This window comes from Hyperolius riggenbachi, chromosome 1 (assembly GCF_040937935.1).
Source record: "Hyperolius riggenbachi isolate aHypRig1 chromosome 1, aHypRig1.pri, whole genome shotgun sequence".
In the NCBI taxonomy this organism is placed as follows: Eukaryota; Metazoa; Chordata; class Amphibia; order Anura; family Hyperoliidae; genus Hyperolius; species Hyperolius riggenbachi.
Genome location: NC_090646.1, coordinates 156,887,823 through 156,911,098, shown reverse-complemented (window position 1 = coordinate 156,911,098; position 23,276 = coordinate 156,887,823). Strand labels below are relative to the sequence as shown.

Here is a 23,276-nt window from a genome sequence, read left to right as displayed (position 1 = left end):
AGGTTATAAAAATGTATGTGCAAACAATTTGTTTTATTATTATTATTATTATTATTATTATATAAAGAGAGATGGTATGTGACTGAAGGGAAGCATCTCCATTCACTTGGAAGGGTTGTATATGCTAGTCAGGGCTGGATTTTCCATAAGGCACTGTAGGCACGTGCCTACAGATGCCTGATCATTGAAAGGCGGCTCGCCCCCCCTACCTACAGGGTCCAGAGCAGAGCATGACAGGTTACTCACCCGCCTTTCTGCATTCCACTGACAAAATCGCCTTTCAGCTGGGGGCATCTCTAGCTACCTAATATTTGGGGGCACCTCAAGCCACTTAATATTGGGTACTTTTTTTTACCTAATACTAAGAGTCACCTGTGGCTATCTACGCTGGGCAGAGGAAGTAGGAGGGAAGTGAAAACTGGGTCAGCCAGCAAACTTGCATTGCGGTTCAGTTGGGGGTTTTGGGTTCGTGGAGTGCACTGATAAGCCACTGAGAAGGAGTTATCACCTAGGAGATCATTTTTATCTTCTCTTTAACCTTTTGGGGACCGGGACCCATATGCAATTCACTTTTTCTCCTGAGTTTTCTCCAAGGTGAAAATTTTAAACTTGTCAACAAAATGCCTTTTAAGGCACTAGAAAGCAAGAAAATGGTCAAAATAATGTTGATACTTCTTTTTCACCTACTTTATGGCACTTTTTCAGTTGAAAAGTGCTTGAAAGTTATTTTAAATTGAAGATGAAAAATTATCTCCTAGGAGACAACTCAGGAGAAAAAGTGAATTGCATATGGCCCCGGCTCCCTAACCCCCCTTAAGGACCAGGCCATTTTACATGCGAGGGGAGGGGGGCGCATTTGGGGGGGGATCAGGCAGCCGGATCCCCAGTATAGCTAGCTATGCATGGTGTCCCCAGTGTAGCCTGGTGTCCCCCGTATTGCCAGAAGCCTTTACTCCCCTCCCAGGCTCCAGCGATGAGCAGCTCTAGCCCCCTCCGCTCTGGCCGGCATCCTTGCCCGCACTGCCATTAAGTTCCGGGTTGCAGCTTGATGACATCCAGAGTGGAGGGGAGCAATGATCGCTGGGGGAACGTTAGAAAGGTGAGTCCCTGTCCTCTTCTTCCCCTCAGACTGTCGTTGCCAATAGTGATCACCACGATCCCCGGTAATCATAGTGATCACGTAATCAGGAGCCAATAGTGATAGCTCCTGATCACTCAGGGGAGATGCCAGCTGACATATGACAGCTTAATCTCTCATCTAATCAACGATTGCGTTGGGAGTGGAAATGGTAGGTGGCATAAATCCTATGCCACATCAGTCTCAGGTAGCCACAAGTGCGACGTAGGATTTACTACACGTGGTACCCAAAAGGTTAAACTAATTTTTCAGCATTTTACAATTGAAAAAGTACCCAAAAGTTGGTGAAAAAGTGCTATCAAATTTATTTTGAGTATTTTCTTGCTTGCTGGTGGCTTAAATAGCATTTTATGACCAGTTGTGAACATATCACCTAGGATAAAACTTGGGAGAAAAAGTGAATTGCATATGGGCCAAATTGCCTTTTAAACCACCAGCAAGTGAGAAAACACTCAAAATAATTTTGAAAGTACTTTTTTACCACCTTTTGGGTTGCTTTTCATATGTAAAATGCTGAAAATGATTTTAAAGATAATATAAAAATGATCTCCTAGTAGATAACTCAGGAGTAAAAGTTAATTGCATATGGGCCTCTGTCTTAATAATGACACTTTGAACTCTACTACTATTGCAGTAAAACCTTACCTCAGGATACAGTATCTCTCACTGTTTCTTGGCTGTTTAAGCTATTTAGAAAACAGGACTGAGGTCAACCAGTAACTCTGCAAAAGCTCTTTTGCATAGATAACAACTGAAGTGTTTTAACTCTTGCTCTACTGGACAATATCATGCAACGTTTTGTTGTTGCTACTAATGATCTATTTGTTATCTGTACTACACACACAAATCATTGTATCATAAGTTTATTTTCACTTCAGATTTGCTTTAAGCGTGGCCATTATTACAGGTTGTTCAGTACATAGAGCTTCCATCCCTCAGAAAAAAAAATCTTCAAGCACTGCACCTTTTTAGCTCTAGTATGATACCTTCTACAATCAAAGGTTTCAAAAATAATTTAAAAGGATAGTTAATAATAAAAATAATATAGTTATTATAGTCATTATGACTAGTATTGCCCTATTTTTATTAATGTGATAGTGGTTCAATAATCATTACATTATATATGATATAATTACTATTTTCTATTAATATAAAATAATATTGCATTATCTACTTATTCACATCTTTAAAAAAAAGGGTTAAATTGTGGAAGTTTTCACTTATTTGTTTGTTTTCACATAGTGACACATACTGTTGTCACTTGCCAGTAGTATGTTCTCTCTTAATACTGCAGGGTACTGAGGCGAGAGCAGACCTGCAAAAGCATCTCTACTTTCCTTGCCCATGTGATCAGGAAAATCACATGATGATCACATTGTTCAGTTGACGTCAACAGCACCTACTGAATGTTCTTATAGCTTTGGAACCCACTGTAGGAGTAACTTTAGGTTCTAAAGTGTTTGCACAGGGTTGAAGCCAGAAGCTGGGCAGGTGTGAGCACCATATCTAGGAATTTTGGCCAGACGATTGAGAGTCATGAAGGGATGAGCAAAATCGTAGCTGAGAAAGTTAACCAGACTTTAAGCAAACTTCCAAACAGTCTACAGGAATATCACAGATCAGCTTCACAAAACTGGTACATCTGATAAGACAAAACTATCATAAATCAAAGTGAAACAATTGAGAATCGAAGGAAGACAATTGCTGAATCACATCTATCTTTCAATATGAATGCCTAAAATTTAATGAAAGATCACGCTAACATTGATAAGGTATAATTTATGGAAAATCCTCCTAAAACCTCATTCTCGTCTAAAGCGGCCACATGGCAAACTTGACTGCCAATTTCACAGGAATCTCACTAAGCAAGACTGGCTGGGGCCAATTTCCTGCAAATTTGTATTTGGCAATCTAGCACCTACAGTCATGAACACTGAACAGGGCACTTGGTCTTTAGGTAGTTAACAAAAGTGTCAAGCCATTTCATGCTTGTCGTCTTTCATGTAGATTTCTGCTTTCTGAAAGTAACACTCTTAAATAAAATAAAAGGTTAATTTAAGTAGCACAACTCCTCAAAGCTGGATTTCACAAAGTCAGATGATTTGTTTGAAGAGGGAACGCTCAGGCTTAAACACAGTTTAAGGATAATATCAGTGCGCACAAGCAGGTCAACAGAAGGTTTTACAGGGTCAATAGAAAGTTTTATATGTATGATAGAAAGTGTTAACATAATCAATAGAAAGTCTTTCCATCATCAACAGATTGTTTTACATGTAGAATAGAAGGTCTTAACATAATCAATAGAAGAAATCCCTTCTTAAAGAAGAACCAGTCTAAACTACTCTAAAGCTAGGCATACTCCTTGAGATTAAAAGCATTGAACTACTTGATGCAATACACAACAATACAGTCTATTGTACATTGCTCCCAATCATGGTACCTACATACTTCCCTCCCATTGCACTCCATAGTGTTAAAAATTGCCTATCCTGATCAAACTACAATTGATAAAACAAATTAAATTTGATCATTGACCTTCATTTTTAAACCAAATTCAATCAAATGAATACTACATGACAGTTTGACTTAATTGCTTTGTTGAATTCTTTTTGCCTGGACATATGCCCCTAGCAACAGCTCCTAGTAAGAAATAATTGATTAGTTTTACCTTATTTAAGTAGTGCTAATGGAATGAGAGCTTTGAGGGTTATAGAGACGAGGCATAGTATTAGGAGCTAGGAGAAAAATAGTATGCTAATAAAAAATATATACGGACTTAAAAAGAGAGATGGTGAGCATTAAAACATTGGCAAATAATCTTAACAGTGATATCTGGACATGCAGCAGGTAAGAATGAGCGAAAATGTTGCTGACATGCTTGTGAGATTTATGTTCTGACCGTTCTGCAAAATTTTGGCAAGCCAGTTTTGCAGAGTTACATTGAAGTCAATGGTGCCATATTATTTGGCTAACAGCAAAGCCCCCATATGAGCTATCATCAAAAAAATGTGTTAGGTATGCTAAGGGGAATAGTAGGAACAAGACAAGACATTTATAAAAAAAAAAAAAAAGCCTTAACATTTTTGGGGAAAATCATGTTATTTTACATTTTGCTACATGAAAACAGTGTGGGAGTCTTCCTTCCAAAGCCTCTATAAATTCTTGTCCACCAAGCAGCCTGGACTGCGTGGCATTCAGCACTAGCTATACTAGCCCAAATGGTCCATGATATGAGAGCTCTGGAAGAGAAGGGCAGCAAAGTCCCCTCTCCCCAAAGCCCTTGTCCCTATCCTGGACAAGGGACTCATTCCCACCTGTATGCATTAGAGGTGGTGGTAACTACCCCAACACAAATGGGGATTTGTCCGGGGGGGGGCTTAAAGTTGAATCTGAGAGACCCCTTTAATATTAAGGGGACACCTAGATGTCCGACCCCTTGCCAGGTGAAAAGGTAAAGGGAGTCATATTTGACCCTGTACCTTTTTAGAATAAATGGTTACAAAATAAACATTCATTATTTGTGACTTCTTTCTTTAGTATACTTTTTCGTCTGACAACTGACATCACCTTCTTCTGTATACTTCTATCTTCTTCCATCACTTTTTTCTGTATACTTCTTTCTTCTCCTTTAAACTCCCTGCAGTTCAATTTCCCCTGGATTTCTGTGCAAAAAGCGATCCACTTAATTTTCATAACCTTTTTTTTCCTGTAACTTGCCAAAATTATTATTATTATTATTTATTGTATTTATAAAGCGACCACTGATCGGCCGCCGGTTGCTCGCAAAAGTCTGCGTTATCTCGTGCAAATGTCCGTAATTGTGGGACCTTGCGAGCGGAAAAGACAGTGAGCTGCACATCACGTGCTAAGTGTTTAGCATGCCCGTGCTAACAGTTAGCACTGGTTTGTGAATCAAGCCCAATGTGTTCAATGTGCTGCCCATTGTGTTGGATTGTCAATGCAACCCTCTTCTCCCACTCTTCACACAAATGCTGCACTAGCATTTCTCCTGCGGTGTTGCTATCAGTGTGTGAAGAGTGGGAGAAGAGAGTTGCATTGACAATCCAACACAATGGGCAGCACATTGAACATATTTTATAAGTGGGAACAGACCTTATGAGATGTTGTGTGGAAGGGGTATGGCCCGATTGAATACAAAAAATATTAATATATGTTATTTGTAAAAATACAAAACTTTATTCATCACTTGCAAAAGACAATATACAAAATTAGCATAAAAACATACATGGCAGCGGAAAATCCCACATCCCCAACGACCCACGCCCCAAAACCCACTGAACCTAGGGCCCTCTAATGCAGAAAGAATCTAACCAATGGACTCAGTGCACGTAGATAATGGCTGAAAGCTGCGCAGCTTAATAAACAAAAAATAAAAAAAAATATATCAAAAAATATATCAAAAAAGAAAAACAAAATCAAGGAACAAAAGAGTCCAATCTAGCCGCATGACTATAGCCAGAGTTCATCGTGGATATTCCAATATAAAGAGAGGCCTAAACAAGGAAAAGCAGGTATCCTCAACTCTCAGCAAACCATGCAGGCATCACCTCAGGTATTGTCAGCTCATTGATATTCACATGTGCTCAAATGCTTATTTGCTTATTTAGCTCTTCCTGATATCCATACTGACATGTGCATGTAGATTCCTGTGTCTCTGGCAAACAATGCCTGTTGCACATGCATAGAGAGCCGGATTGTGCAGCGTTAGGTGGAAGCAAAAGTCCATGCAAGTAGTTCAAATGAACACAGACAGATTGGAAGATATTAGCATTGTTGGCATGGAAAGTACTTTGCAGAGAAGCGTATTAGAGCTGAAGACAGATCAAGCAGCCAGTGAATACAAAGCAGCAGCAGCCATAGAGCATGATGGCAATGTGTGTCAGCCAAAGCATATGGATTGCATAAAGTTGCCCAATGGGCTCTTACTCATCCGGACAGGATTCCTGCAGGTGTCAGCAGCGTTTGTCCGAGAGGAGGTGATGTCCTATTGGAGCATGGGGAAGTCAGGCACCAGGAAGGTCCGCCGCCATATGAGAGGACGGCGTCCTCGATCGATTTCGCCGGCTACTACCGGCTTTATTTTATAAGTGGTCAGTAAATAACTCATGAAAGAATAAAGTTACGTTAAACCAAGCATACCATTGTTTTTCTTGTGAAATTCCCAATAAGTTGATGATTTGTCAAATGGCCCTCTTCCTATTGAAAAAACAAAAGTTGGATTCAAAATGGCCGAATTTAAAATGGCTGCCATGATCACCACCCATCGTGAAAAGTCCCCCCCCCCCCACATATACTAATGTGCCACAAACAGGAAGTTAATATCACCAACCATTCCCATTTTATTAAGGTGTATCCATATAAATGGCCCACCCTGTAGAGACTGTTCTAGTCCACAAGAGGGGTGATTGACAGTAAGATTGCATAATCAAGCTGGATACATTAGGGAGAAGGGCCCTGCCACTGCCAGAGGCTTACAATCTAAAAATGTGACAAGCAAGGGTCTAGTATACAGTGCAGGAGAGTACTGACGTGTATGCACATCAATATTGTTCACAGCATGTTTTGTATTGACGTGTATAACCGTCGGTACCACTAGGGAGGTTAATCTTTTTTTCTGCTTTCTTCTTATATCTTTATTTCAGATTCTCCTTCCGCCAGCCATTGCTTCCCTTTGGACAATTGCCACAACACCACCAGGACTCACTGCTCCTTGCCACTCCTTGCCGCTCCTTCTGGCACTCACTATACCACTGCATAAAGGGCCCCAATAAAATATTTAAATCACTCGCCAGGGCTCCCCATTGGTCAACTTATTGTAAATGTGAAATTTGGTCTGAAATCAGGAAAAAACTATTTGCTACACAAAATCAGCCTGACTTGCTGCGAGATCTAACTGGTAAATGTTGCACTCTTATCCCTAATTGCTGTGCTCCTGGCAATGGGTGCAATGATCCCCATATATTAGCTGGGGATGCTGTGTTTTAAAAACCTGCTGAGAAGCTTTAAGCATTTTTCCAAACAAAAATATTGGTGGAATGTGTGTGAAACACCTGTGCATGCTTAAATAAGTATTATATTAATCTTTTTTTAATTAATGAAAAAAATAAGCTTAGTCTGTCCTCTTTCTACCTACAAGCCTTATTAACACCACTTCCACCATGCAGGCTGGGTGGCAAAGAGGGACAGAGCTCATGAGTATGGCACCTCACTCCATGGTCAGTACTAACAACCATGGCTTAACATTGGGAGGGTTCTTGCAAAAGGGTGTAGAAAATCCTCTGACCTCCCCTCCCTTGCAAAGCACTATTGTCCCAGCAATTCGAACAAGGGACTTATCCCTATCTCTGTGCGCCCATAAAGGAGAAGAAGGTAATACAGTAAATTGAAGAAGGCTTAAGGTGGCCATACTTCTCTCAACTTGGTGGCCGATTGACCATTTGATTCGATAATTGTTATTAAATTGGATGAAAATTAGTGCCGCCAAGAGCATACCTGATTGATGATGCAACCAATTTGGGTGTGATATTGGTTGCATGTATTGATCGGATATACTGCAAGATGTCGGGCTGTCATGGTCCATCGGGCATGCGGCAGTAACGATGAGCGATATCCTGACAAGCCACGAATATGATGAAACCCCCGGCGCTTATCCCCCTAGCGTACAAATGTGCCCTCTATGTGCACATTTATACATTACCTATGTAATGTCGCCCACTGGGTGGCACTCATCAGTCTTCTGGTTCTTCCTACTCCATTTGTGCCTCACACACCACTGGCGTATAGTGCGTGGTGCATGTGTGATCTTCCACGCACCACGCGCTAAATGCCGGTGGTGTGTGAGGTGTAAATGGAAGCGGAAGAACTGGAAGATAGATGGGCACCACCTGTTGGGTGACATAGGATGGGCAATGTTAAATGCACACGAGGGGGGCACATTTATACACTATGGGGGCAGCGGCAAATCAGCAGATGCAATAGACTCGGCTGATTCCCAAAAGATTTCATGCTGAAATTGATTGGGAATCGGCCTGCGGTGTATGGGCAGCCAACAGATCTTTCTCTAATCAGATTTGACCAGAGAGGGATTTGTCTCTCGGTCAAATCTGCCCATCGTCGCTCAATGTATAGCTAACTTTATGATGCTATCTGAAGAGCCTCTTTATAAGAGGGCAAACAGAAGCCATACTCAATCAGGTAAAGCAGAAGGTCAGAAGACCTCTTAGCTATTTATGATAATGTTACTACCCGACAAGGGCGCCGTTCAGCCTCCCGTCTAAAGGATACCTTATTCCAATAACTGATAAAACTGTGAACATTTTGTGTTTGGAGTGAGGGCCAAAATGAGCATCAGGCCCTGAAAGAAATGATGATGTATTACTTACTAAGGGAACAATTATTTGTCTTTCCCATATTAATTAGACAAATGCATTCGTTTTGTTTTCCATATTCTATATATCCTATAACAATGATGCTAATATAATAATGCTTGCTGGGCTGTGACCAGCATCTGGGGGTGAAACCCCTGTTCTTTTCTTTGCATTAAATAAAAGACGGCAATACAATTACCATTCACAAATATAAAGTGTAAAGTTATTAATGTCACTGTCTAATTAATACCATTGGCATAGTGCTACGGTTTCCTTTAGATGAAGAAGCACTAGTCAAAGAGCAGCCCTAACCCTCTAGTAGTGGATTTATAAACAATACCGAATGTCAGAGCTAAAAGGGCCTGGTATCTCCATTAAATAATTTTGTAATTTCCGATTACATTCAGGCGACAGTGATTTGGTCAAGATCCAACAAGCCCACTAAGGGAATTACTGTTAATGTTAGTAATTTGCAGCCATTAATCTGCATTTCTTCTTTCAGGGAATGTAGTATATTTAAGGCTTGTTAAGAAGTGGAAATTGTTTAACTGCAGTTTTACATAATGACATCCTTTTTTAATTCAACTTGGTGCATTAAATGTGAAACATTAATTTGTTCCAAGAATCTTCACAGAGCAGTTAAATTGCTTCTACTCGTTAATGTGAAAAAAAAAACAACATGCCTACTTGAAAGAAGTTGTAAAACATTGCCTTTGTGCGACATTTCTTTACCTAAACTTGAATAAAAACTTTTTAAAACAATAACCCAACCATACTTTTAATAATGAACCATCTTTTTATCATACATTTTTAATTTGCTATCAAGCTGACCCTGACCTGGGAGTTAAAAATGATGCTCGGTTCCCTTTAAACAGTGCAAGTTGCCTGGCTGTCCCCCTGATCCTGTGTCTCTACTACTATTTTTAGGCAATGCAATGCTAAATCCATTAGGCATTGGTCCACAATGCTTTTTATTTGTTGAATAACAGTCTATTAAAGTTTGTAATAGTGTCCTTTTTAGTTTTGAACATTTACCAGTGTTTTGTATTTCACTTTCTCTATTAGATCCTATTGGAAGCTGATAAGAATGAGTAGGGACTCGAGATGGGCATTTGTTGTATTGCATGCTTTGAGAACCAAATAACAATGGATATGGAAATATTTCTGAACAGAACATAATGTGAGTCCATACCTGGTAAATAAAAAAGAGATACGGTAATTGTTATGCCTGAACATCTGATCTCATCTGCTGTTAGCAATTACACCACTGACAGCCCCCAATAGGCACACAATACATTACAGCTGTGGCAATTGTATTTTCAAGTTATGTGTAAATTATTTAATGGTATGCTAAAGAAGAATAACCAAAAATAAATAGCAGAGAATAATTGAATTACAGGGAATTGGCATAGGTGCGGGAAGAATAGGCTGAGTCTGCTGAACATGGGGTGATCTTATTGGGGAGTACATTTAAATCTAAATATCAGAAATTAGTTTGATGTTATACATTTGTAATTCACAGAAATCCCCATAATCTACTCAGATGAAAGTAGGCACTTTAATCAATCATAAGATTCTACAAAGCACCAAAAAATACACCAGAGAAGTCCCTATCGGTGGCATAACTACAATTCATGGTCCCCCCAGCAACACATCAGTGTTATAGACTGATATGTATTGCTTAAAATTGCACAGAAGCATGTGCGTGTGCTCAGGATTTTAGCTGTGGTGAGCACTAACATAGGTACCAGCTGTGACAAGTCTATAGCATATGCAAAATGCATATTGTTGCCTAATAATTTAACCATTTCATCAATCACAAAAAGTCATTATTTTTGACTTATGTTCTGCTGATGTCACAGCTCTTTCAAGAAAAGTATGTCAGCAATTTAGGATGTTTAACCCTTCAGTAATTTCCTGGGATTTTTATGTGAACTGCTTTGTTTGGCTGTGACCGCAGCATGGAAGGACTAAATTCATTATGGTTAACAACTACATGAAGGTACCATTATCATTAAAGTAGAAAAACACTCAATAAATACTTGTTTTCTACTCTTTGTTGCATATAGAGTTATCCTATTTACATTTCTCCACTTAAGTAATCTCATCTGTGTAAAAACCACAATCCTTCCAACTCAAAAACAGCATTGCCTGGAGCTGTCATTATAAATACATCAAAGTAATTCAGACATCTATGTGATCAGCTCAATATAAGGACAGGATGCAGTTTTCCATGCTTAAGACACTGAATCCTGCTCAATGCACATCTTTTGCGGCACTGTGGTGTATAACTGATAAGCTTCAGAACAAAGTGGGACAGTCTAGCGACCCTTTCTGTAAAGGTGACAACATATTTTCTGATTTGGCAGCCAATCGGCCATCCAATTCCAAAATAATTATTATCAAATCAGTTAAAAATCAGTGTACAAAATAATACAGGCAATGGTATACACCAATATACAGAATACAGGATTGGTACTGAAATATAAGGTATATAAACGATAATCCGGTCATGTTTCAAATATTTTGCCTGCTTGTTGTAATATGCAAAAAAATCTGGCTTGCTGCCATGGACAGGAGACTCTTTCCTGACATTATTATGGAAGATCCAATGTGACTTCTCATTCTGGAGAAACAGTGACACCTTCTGGTCACATTGCACATCTCACATTGGTAAAAGCAATTCACTCCCCCCATAAAGATACTCTTTTCATTTCTAGAAATGCCACCAATTTTAAATGTAATTGCTAAAAACATGCATGGCTGGTCCCGGCATCATATTATGAACAGAAGTGTCCATCTTTATTATCCATATTCCAATAAGCACAAATCTCTTTTCTGTAGAGTAGCGATCCAGCAGTTCAGTGTCTTGATGAAATATTGATTTCACAATACATTGTTATAGGTCTTCACATGCCAGAAGATTCATTAGAAGCGTAATATCAGTAAAGTTACATTTAATATCTATTGATATTGACTATGACCTTTCTACTGTATAAATTGATGATACGCAGTTCTTTGGTCGTCGCATATTCAAAGTTAACGTATCCTTTGTTTTTAGGATTGAGAGCCAAGTGCAGAATATGTACAGCATGTAATGACATGAATTGCCAATTCAAGCAGCATTATAACATACTAAATCCCCTCTGGTACAACTGCCATCTGGCAAATACACAATTACCAGGCTATAAATCCAGGTTTTAACTTAGTAACAGGCCATGTATATTTTTCTCAAATTTAAAGTGAACCTTAAAGAGAACCTGTACTGAGTAAAAATATTTAAAATAAACGCATGAGGTAGCTTCAAATGAACATTACATAGTTACCTTGCCATCAGTTCCTCTCAGAAGCTCACCATTTTCTTCTGACAATAATCCCTTCCAGTTCTGACAACATTTTGTCAGATCTGAAATATATCAGTTGCTGTCAGTAAAATATCAGTTGCTGTCAGTTATAGCTGAGAGTAAAAGTGATGTACCAGGTAATGTCCATTTTTCCCTATGGCTCAAGTGGGCGATGTTCCAGTTTAACTGTGTGCTGACCAGAAAGCTGTTATGGGTAATGGCCGTTTTCAAAATGGAGGACGGAAAATTCCCTTGATCACCGTGAACAAACAGGACCTGGGACAGGAGAAAGATACTGAGGAGTGGACTACACGGGAGGTAAGTATGACTTGTGTATGTTTATTTTGACTTTTAATTTTCAGTTCAGGTTTTCTTTAACCCGGGGGGCTTCCCCAAGCCCCCCTCCCCCACCCCCCCACCCCCCACCCGCAGTTTATCAAGTGTCCTCCAGTCCCCCGCCCTGGCTTAGTTTAGTTTTGCAGCACGTTCACTTCTTCGTCTTCCCCGCTGTCAATCGTGTCATGTGCAGGCGTAGTACGCTTGCACCTTCACATGATGCGCTTGATGGCGGGGAAGGCGAAGAAGAGGATGCATTGCCGGAGGCCGCCTGTCAGTCAGCCAAAAATGAAACTAAGCTGCAGCGGGGGACCGGAGGATAATCGAGGACCGGCGAGGGCACAGGAGGGCTGCAGGGGACTTGGGGAAGCAACAGGTAAGTGAAACTATTTTTCCTCCAGGGTTAAGGTTCCCTTTAAAGCGGAATTGTAGTGAAAATAACATAATGAATAAAACCGGTTATTGTTTACAGTATTCATTTATAAATTATTTAGTCAGTGTTTGCCCATTGTAAAATCTTTCCTCTCCCTCCCTAATCGACCTTATGAAATGTATCGATGGTGGTGGTGACATCTCTGGTTCTGCCAGGTGATCTGTACAGAATTTTCGTTGCTGAGAGTTCAATGCTCAGAGGGAGATATCGCTTGTTTGACAGTTAGAAAAAGCCATGATTTCCCACAATGCAATGAGGTTCACAGACAGCAAACTGTCAGGACCTTGGTTGACATCACACTGCGAGAGGGGTTTCATCATAATATTAGCCACACAGACTCCCCTGATGATCTATCCAAGAAAAGGTAAAGATTTTTCATGTGAAAGGGGGTATCAGCTACTGGAAATAAAGTTCACTCCTTGGAAACAAGGATTTCATTTTGGTAGTATTGCTTTTGTGCCTCAGAATTTTCCAATTTGTGCTACAAAGTATGTGTTGGCAATGAAATCTATATTCCTTTGTAGTGAGTGTCTCTATTCTGCTCTTTTATCGTGCCCATACATTACTCGATTTTCCTGTACGATCGACCATTTGATTCAATAATTTTATTGGATTGAGGGAGAATCAATTATGTTCCATTCTGCTCGATCGATGGAAATTGGTTAATATCTGGTTACATCAACCAGTTTACTCGATATATATATATAAATATTGGTCGATCCCAAAGGAATTGGCTACAGTTCGCATGGTTTTGATCAACACAAAATCAATTTTTGGTTTCAGAGCATGAAGAAATCACAATGTTTGGATTTATTAGTGAAGGAGAAATACCAAGATCTTACTCATAGTGTGTGGGCCACTTGTCGATCAACTTTCGTTTAACCACACTGTAGTTGAGTTCCCAATAAAGTCGATCTCTTAATCACTCAGTGGATAGGCACCTTTTATTATTATTATGATTGATTGATTTATAAAGTGCCAACATATTCAGTGACACTGTACAAATTAGGAAAATAAACAAGGTGTACATAATGATACAGACAATAATATACATCAAATATGGACACTGGTACAAAATACAGAACTGGTGGTTACAATGACAGATGTAGCCTGATGAATAAAATGTATAACAGAGTGCAAGCTATGAAATGAACAACAAAATCCAAGACATGAAAGGGTGAGAGAGCCCTGCCTTTAAATAAAGTAAAAGTAAACCGATGCACTTACTACTTCCTGTGTGCAGTTTACAGTATACGGAACTAATCTAGTGGCCAAAAAGTAAAAATGCACCAACATACACTTTTATATATAGAAATACATACTTTTTATTCATTTTTAACCCCTTACACCCCTACCCTACAGCTATCAAAATAAAACACTTGTAAAACATAAAATAAAACAATCACACCATTTAAAAAAAATACATAAATAGTTTCATTATGGTCATTTTGATATGTTTGTCATGAGGGTATATAACTGTTATTTTTTGAAAATAAAGACTCGTAATTATTGATATAGTATTACAAATCACTAAATGAAAAAAAATACACCTTTAATTCTTGTTAAAATATTATCACCATATATTGTACTAACATATTTTAAAGTTGTAATAACTGGTACAAATGGGAAATTAAAACACGTGGGTTTTATCTATCGTAGCACATTTTATTTTAAAACTATAATGGCTGAAAACTGATAAAAAAATATTTTTTTATTTTTTTTCCTTATTATTTCCTTTGAAATGCATTTACAGTAAAATAATTCTTATTAGATAGTACCACCCAAAGCCTAATTTGTGGTGAAAAAAATAATATATAGATCATTTCGGTGTGATAAGTCACAATAAAGTTATTGACGAATGAATGAGAGGAGCATGATGTGAAAATTGCTCTGGTTTTTAAGGGGAAGTGATTAAAGAGTTGCAATCTAGAAACATATTTTAAATTTTTTTGGTTTCCGCTTTTTAAGATCCGGCTGTCACTTTTATAATGCCAAATGTATAAAAGGATGTTTCATGGAGACCAGAATTTTGCTCCTCATAACATGATTACCCCTTAGTGCAGTTGAATTGAGTTGAATGGAGTTAGATCACCTCCAGAGAGAGTAGAGAAACACAGCCTAATTTTCAAAAACAATTAAAGTTAGCTCATCTTGCTTACTGGTGCCTGTGAGTGCAAAGGGTTAATATTGGTATGCATTTAGTTTGGCCACACACCATGAGCACCTGCTGGCACTTTATTTGGGGTCTCTGCAACAGGAGCACAGCTTCCATAGCCGGCCTTTGATATGAGCGACCGGAGCAGTCGCTCAGGGCGCCAGCTTCCAAGGGGGCGCCTCTAGCTGGTTACCTATACTGAGGACACCTACACCTGATTTCCTATACTGAGGGCACCTATAGCTTTACTGAGGGCTCCAACACCTGGCTACCTTTACTGAGGGCTCCAACACCTGGCTACCTATACTGCAGGCACCTACACCTGGCTACCTTAGGGGGGGATGGAGACCTTCAACTGACTTCCTATACTGGGGGCACCTATGCTTGGCAACCTATATTGAGGGCACCTACACATGAGATCCTATACTGGGGGCACCTATACCTGGCTACCTACCTATACTGAGTCTGAGGGCGTTTTTTTTTTTGGGGGGGGGGGGTGCACTGCAGCTATAACGCGTTGCGCAAATTGTCAGTGCTGTGCTATCATTCTAAATGGGGGGAAGGCGGCTAACTGTCCCACTAATTGTTTTTATTAATATTCCTGAAAGGTTCTAGCCTTCATTTTTAAGTGTATTAAGGATAATGCACTCTTTCCATGCATTCGTGGTTATTAATAGTATTTCTTCTATTATACATACGTGACACAGAGATCTAAGCATTTGTCGTGATGTGTCACAACGTCAAAAAGGTTGGGAACCACTGTTCTAGAAGATATCTCAGGAGAAAAGGGGAATTGCATATGGGCCTGTGTGTGTGTGTGTACGTGCGTGCGTGTGTGTATATGCACGTGGGAAGAGGATGAAGGGGGAGGGGCACAAAAATCAGGTTTCGCTCAGGGCGCTGTGAAACCTAAGGCCGGCCCTGACAGCTTCATTTATTTGTGAGCCATTGTCTTAAAGCCACAGTGGCTTGGTTGTGAGCTGTAGGTCTCTTGTCTTGTCCAAAGTAGTATACATTCTGCAGAACGAGCTGCAGAACGCAAATGGAGGAAATCCCGCCACAACCATGATTTCCTGGGATACAAGACCAAGTTGCAGACGTACCATACTGCCCTCGCTGATAGCAAACAGATATACCGGTACTTCACTCACTTGATCGCTACCCAAGCCTCCAACCCACGTCATCTTTTTGCCACCTTCAATGCCCTACTCAACCCCACACCTTCTCCCCCAACCTCCACCCTCTTAGCCACTGACCTATCAAACTACTTCATCAAAAAAAAATACCAACCATCCGGAAGGATATTTCTGTCCTCCGCTCTATCGCCCCCACCTCCCCACCACATCCGACTCCTGCCGCTTTCTACTCCCTTACCTCCTTCAATCCTGTCACGGTGGAGGAAGTCAACCAGCTGCTGGCAACCTCACCTGCCACTTCCTGCCCCCTAGATCCGGTCCCATCTGATTCTCTGCGCCCACATTTTTCTGGTCTGGCCCCTGTCCTCACCCACCTGTTCAACCTCTCCTTCTCTACCGGCATCTTCCCCTCCATATTCAAACAGGCCACTGTGCTTCCCCTGCTAAAGAAATCTTCACTTGACCCTGCTCTGCCATCCAACTACCGGCCAATCTCGCTCCTCCCTTTTGCCTCGAAAATTCTTAAACGCCTGACCCACAAACGCCTGACCAACTTCTTTAATTCCAACTCCCTTCTCGATCCTCTGCAATCTGGTTTTCGCACAGCCCATTCTACAGAAACAGCCCACACCAAAGTGGTCAATGACCTTGCCCTTGCCAAAGCCGAAGGTAAGTACTCCATCCTGCTCCTCCTGGACCTCTCCTCAGCATTTGACACTGTCGACCACTCTCTCCTCCTCCTCCACTCCCTGAAGCTAATGGGCATTCAGGACCTAGCCTTAGCCTGGATCTCCTCCTACCTCTCCAACCGCTCCTTCACAACATTTTTCAATGGCTCCTCATCCACTCCTACACCCCTCTCAGTTGGTGTTCCTCAAGGTTCCGTCCTAGGACCACTACTGTTCTCACTCTATACTGCCTCAATTGGCAAAATCATCTCCTCCATGGGTTTCAATTACCACCTGTATGTCGATGACACCCAGATATATCTCCACACCCCAGATCTCTCCTCTTCTACCATGGACAAAGTATCCGCCTGCCTCACATCCATTTCCTCCTGGATAGCTGCCAGGTACCTAAAGCTTAATTTGGACAAGACTGAGCTTCTAATATTCCCACCCCGCACAGCTGCACCCCTCCATGATCTGCATGTCACTATCGAAAATACTACCATCCACCCTGCCTCCCAAGCCCGCTGTCTAGGCGTTACTCTGGACTCTGAACTTTCCTTTAAACCCCACATCCAAAGTATTGCCAGATCCTGCAACTTCCACCTCCGCAACATCTCCAAGATCCGCTCCTACCTGTCCCCTGACACCACTAAACTCCTTATCCACGCCCTTGTCATCTCCCGCCTAGATTACTGCAATTCTCTTTTATCTGGCCTCCCCTCTAACCATACTGCCCCACTTCAATTGGTAATGAATGCGGCAGCCAGACTGATACACTCTTCTCAACGCAGCGCCTCTACAACTCTGCTCTGTAAAGCACTACACTGGCTCCCCATCAGCTTTAGGATCAATTTCCAAATCCTGTGCTTGGCCTACAAATCAGTGCACAAGACCTGCCCGACCTACATCTTTGATCTGGTCCACAGGCACATACCAGCCCGCCCCCTCCGATCCTCCAATGACCTGCGCCTAGTCGCACCACGCATAACTCAGTCACATGCACGATTGCAGGACTTCACCAGGGCTGCCCCTACTCTCTGGAACTCACTCCCACCAGCCGTCAGACTCGTCCCCACCTTTAATACCTTCAAACAAGCTCTTAAGACTCACCTCTTCATGCTCGCATACCCCCCTACACCAGCACCATAATATGTTCTGTTAGACACCCTCTCAAAAGATGCACCTATTGTCTCCACCCCCACCCTTTAGATTGTAAGCGTCTGGCAGGGCCCTCCTCCCTAGTGTTTCCAGCTTGATTATGCAATCTTACTGACAATCACCCCTCCTGTGGACTATAACAGTCTCTATTTTGACCTATGACACTGTATTGTTATCAAATCATTTGCATGATCTGGTTTTGTTGTGAGTTTCTGTATGTTCTACCTTGTATGTTACCCCTTTTATCTATTGTGCAGCGCTGCGTAATATGTTCGCCCTTTATAAATACAATAAATAATAATAATAATAATATGCACTCTATCAATATGGCACTCACAGATGTGGCAACAACAGGCAGTTGATCATATAATTGTGGCTATCAGTCTGAAGCTGATGATATTTTCATGTGAAGGCATTTTTTTATAGATTGGAGATCTGGAAAGTGCTGTTATTTTAAAGAAATGAGAACTAACTTTTTGAAAATTAAAGGATACTAATTGTTTTCCAGCATATCTTCTTACTAGAGTGTGCTCAATAGCATTGTTTTCTATCCAGCAGAATTCAGCTCCCAACTCTGACCAGCGCGAGTCACTGTAGACCAGCATAAAGTGTCAAACTTTGCCATTTATAATTGTTGTTTTCTGGGGTCAATAAGTAAGTAATGCATGTAAACAGATTGGGGCAGCACAATGTCGTAGTGGTTAGCACTCTTGCCTTGCAGCGCTTGGTCCTGGTTTGAATCGCAGCCAGGGCCCTATCTGCACGAAGGTTATACGTTCCCCCATGTCTGCGTGGGTTTCCTCCGGGTACCATAGTTTCCTCCTACATCCCAAAAACATACAAATAAGTTAATTAACTTTCCCCTAAAATAGCCCTAGACTACGATACACACACTACACGATGCATACATAGAAATATGACTATGGGAGGGATTAGATAGTGAGCCCCTCTGAGGGACAGTTAGTGACAAGACAATATAATCTGTACAGCTCTGTGGAAGATGTCAGCGCTACCTAAATACTAAATAATAATAATAAGATATGTGGAAGCTATCATATTTATTTCCTTTTAAGCTATACCAGTTACCTGGCAATCCTGTTGAGGCAGTAGAATAAGCAGCCAGTCAATGTGCATTGTTTAAAAGGAAATAAATCAGCCTCCATCGGTTTCTCACCACGGGTTCCCTTTCAGTTTGTGCCTCCTACGAGTAGTAGTTGACTCATATGTAATATGTAATTAAATCAAAGGTATTGAAAGACTAGAGAAAAGTAGATGGAGCTTGGACAGAGTAAAGCAGGGAAAAGTCTTGGGGGGGAGGGTGTCTGGGGCAAAGAGGGAGTACAGAGAAGAAGAAAGGGTTTGGGGAAAACAAAAACCTGGGGGTGGGGGTTGAGCTTTGTCAGGAGGAAATGTATGTTCTTTTAGGAGGCTATTCAGTCATTCATCTTTCTTTTGTATTCTAACATATCTTTACACTCCAGCAACCAACCTGACCACCAGGTAAGTATATATAAGTATATATTGGTGGATCTTGTCCTGGTAGGTCAGTACTTTTTCAACTTCAGCAATCTTGTTCACTTTGGACCATCACTGCTGTATTGGTGGTAAGGATGCTGATGCACATAAAGCTGGTATCATGGATCTAACCATGTTAATGGGCTACACCAATACATTTTTTTTTATTATTTTTCAGAGAGAAGGGACATTGTGTAGCAAAAATACACCTGGAGAAATATTCACCACTCACACATTTTTAAAAGAGTGAATGGACCTCACCCCAATAATCCTTTATCTGTGGGTATGTACAGTAATCCTTTAGCAGTGGGCATTCTCAGGTTATATGTAAAAAGTTTGCCATCATTCTCTCTGTGTCTGCAGAATTGGTTTTCCAGCCAGGAAAGGTCTTATGTAGATGTTCTGGTGTTTTGTGCCAGTATGGTTAGAATTTGAAATTCTGCTCTTCTCTGGTGACATTAGGGACCTTTTATAACTTATCAGAAAATGTTTTGCCAATGCTCTTGTGTTAGGGGTGTACTTAGCTCATTTTTCCATTTTATCTGGTAAGCAAGGGGTTGATCTGATTGTAGAAAATAACATCTAGGGCTCATAATTTTACTAAGTCTATTTTTGGGTTGCTAACTGGCCATATTTACTAAGGTCCTTTAGCAATTTTAAAAAGAGATCAATGGCTAGATGGGATAAAATAGCATATCATCAGCTGCCACCTTATGTTCCTTTTACTTAAAGTGTACCAGAGCTGAGAAAAAGTTTTATACATACCTGGGGCTTCCTCCAGCCTTATGCGGAGAGACACGTAGTTGCTGGAGAGATACATAGAGGGCGCACTTCTTTTGCGCAGACTGGGCGCGATTGGCTGAAGTTACGTGACCCAAGGGAGATGACTGAGGACAGCGGTGTGGGAGCGATCTGTGTGCATGGGGCTGGAGGAAGCCCCAGGTATGTATAAAACGTTTGATTTCTCTCGGCTCTGGTTTCCTTTAATTGAATGCCATGAATAAATAGGTTGGCTCTGACACAGTGGCATAGGACTCACCTCTCCAGGCTCCACAGATGACCTACTTGCCTGATAGCATCCTCATATGCATGACTATAGTGCCCTCTCTTGTCATGTGGGCTATGCAAGGAAAAAGGACACTGTAATATTAGAGATCCCGAGGCAAGAGGAAGGTAGATTGTTGGTGGAGCCAGGGGAGGTAATGTCACTTCCCTCCAGTGCTCCACTTGTTTACTCTGCATATGGGGGCGGGGGGTTAATAGCCCTACTTATGCTTTGGGGGCTAATCCGGCCACCTATACTTTGTGGGGCTAATCTGGCAACCTATACTTTGGAGGACTAATCTGGCTACCTATAAATAAATATTAAATTTATATTGCACTTTTCTCCCGATGGACTCAAAGTGCCAGAGCTGCGGCCACAAGGACACACTCTATAGGTGGTAGCAGTGTTAGTGTCTTGCCCAATGTCTCCTTACTGAATAGGTGTTGGCTTACTAAACAGGAAGAGCTGAGATTCAAACTCCAGTATTCTGTATCAGAGGCAGAGCCCTTAACCATTACACTTTCCGGCCACCAATACTTTGAGGGGCTAATCTGGCTACTTCTACTTAACTTGGGGGGGGGGCTAATCAGACCACCTATACTTTATGATGGCTAATCAAAGCACCTATATTTGGAAAGCTAATAGGGCTACCTATACATTGGAGGCTTATCTGATTACATATACTTTTTCATGGGGGGGGGGGGGGGCAGGGGACTTTCTGGCTACTAATACTTGAGGGACTACTTATAATTGGAGAGGCTAATCTGGCTGCCTATACTGTGGGGCTAATCTGGCTACCTACACTGGGGAGGGGAGGGGGGCTAATATGGCTACCTATACTGGGGTACCTAATACTGGGGGAAATCTCTTACTCCCTATACTGGGGGGCTACCTGAAGCACAGGGTGCTTCATGTTTTTTTTGTGGGGACAATTACATTTTGCTATTGGGCCCCATGATTTCTCCCAGCGGCCCTGCTTTGACATGTTGAGGAAAGAGAGGGAGTCAATGGACCTCATCAAAGTAAAGAAAGGTTCTAAGGTACTCACAAAAATAATGGGTATAAAGGGCAGTGTGTGTGTGTCAGATCCCTTACTACCTGGGATGGTTCTGGGGGTCTCGGGTCCCCCCTGCACACGTGGGCGGAGCTACAAACAGCAAATCAGATTTCACCCATTAATGTCAATGGAAAAAATGTAAAAGGCTTCCATTCTCACAGTAATCAAGCCAGAGTCCCCACACTTGGCGCAGTTGGTCACTTGGTGACCGAGGTTACAAATCCAGAAAAAGTGAGCGGAGCATAAAACAGCCTATCAAATTTCAGCCTTTCATTTTAAATGGGAAAATGTAAACTGCAGCCATTCTTAGACTGTTAATCGCAGGGGTCTCAAACTTGACACAGTTGGTCACTGGGTGAATGCGATTAAGATTCAAGAAAGTGGGTGGAGCTTACAACAGCCAATAAAAATTCTCCAATTCATTTTCAAGAGGGATATTTAAACTGCTGCTATTCTTACACTATTAATGGCAGAGGCTTCAAACTTGCTACAATCGATCATTTGGTGACTGGGGTCCAAATTCACTAAAGGGGCGGGGCCACATACAGTCAATCAGATTTCCTTGGTGGATAAACTGCTTCCATTCACACATTTTTGATGCCAGGAACCTGAAAGCTCACAAACTTGGTAATTGAGTGACTGTGTGTTCAGTTTACAAAAAGTGGGTGGAGCCAAAAACAAATTTTACTGGGAAAATATAAACTGCAGCCATTCTTACACCGTTAATGGCAGAGTTCTCAAACTTTGCACAGTTGGTCACTGGGTGAATGAGATTAAGATTTTGGAAGGTGGGTGTAGCCTACAACAGCCAATAAAAATTGACCTTTTGATTTTCAAAGGGAATATTTAAGCTGCTACCATTCTTTTATACTGTTAATAGCAGATGCCTCAAACCTGGTACAGTTGGTCACTGGGTGACTAGGGTTCAAATTCAGAAAGGGGGCGGAGCCACAATTGGCCAGATTTGTTTATTTTTCAATGGGAATATACAAAGTATTGATATCAAGGACCCCAAAGCTGATAAACTTGATAATTGAGTGACTGTATGTCAAGGTTAGAAAAAGTGGGCAGTGCCAACAACTAAATTTTTTACATTGCAGGGGTCCCAAACTTTACACAATTGGCCACTGGGTGACTGTGATGAATATTCAGAAAGTGGGTGGAGCCTAAAACAGCCAATCAAAATGCACCTGTTTATTTTCAAGGGGAATATTTACATTGCTGCCATTCATGCACTCTTAATGGCAGAGGCCTTAAATCTGGTACAGTCAGTCACTGGGAGACTGGGGATAAAATTCTGAAAGGGGCGGGCCAAAAACAGCCAATCAGATGTGTTTCAGTTCAATGGTAAAATGCAACTTATTGATGCCAAAGACCCCACAGCTCATAAACTTGGTCATTGAGTGACTGTATGTCAAGGTTAGAAATAGTGGGCAGAGCCAAAAACAACTAACTTTTTACATGGGAAAATATAAACTGCAGCTATTCTTACACTGTTAATAGCAGGGTTCTCAAACTTGACACAGTTGGTCACTGGGTGACTAGGATTAATATTCGGAAAAGTAGGCGGAGCCTACAAGAGCCAATCAAAATTCACCTATTGGTTTTCAAGGGGAATATGGAAACTGTAGCCATTCTTACACTGTTAATGGCAGAGGCCTCAACCTGCTACAGTCGGTCGTTAAGTGTCTGGGGTTTAAATTCAGTAAAGGGGCGGAGGCAAAAACAGCCAGATTACTTTGATGGATATACTGCTTCCATTAGCACAATTTTGATGCCAGGAACCCAAAAGCTCACAAACTTGGTCACTGAGTAGTGACTGTGTGTTAAGGTTACAAAAAGTGGGTGGAGTTAAAACAGATTTTTCTGGGAAATTGTAAACTGCAGCCTTTCTTCACTG

At 41.2% G+C, this 23,276-nt stretch overlaps 1 long non-coding RNA gene across 3 annotated transcripts in view; it reads left to right on the top strand.

Annotated features, from left to right (window-relative positions):
• LOC137568689 (uncharacterized) overlaps positions 1-23,276 on the top strand; it is a 225,288-nt gene that overhangs the window by 108,920 nt on the left and 93,092 nt on the right. For all 3 annotated transcript variants that reach the window (XR_011030984.1, XR_011030983.1, XR_011030985.1), the window contains exon 3: positions 9,592-9,706. This is a non-coding gene — a long non-coding RNA (uncharacterized lncRNA). The remainder of the gene's footprint in view (positions 1-9,591; positions 9,707-23,276) is intronic.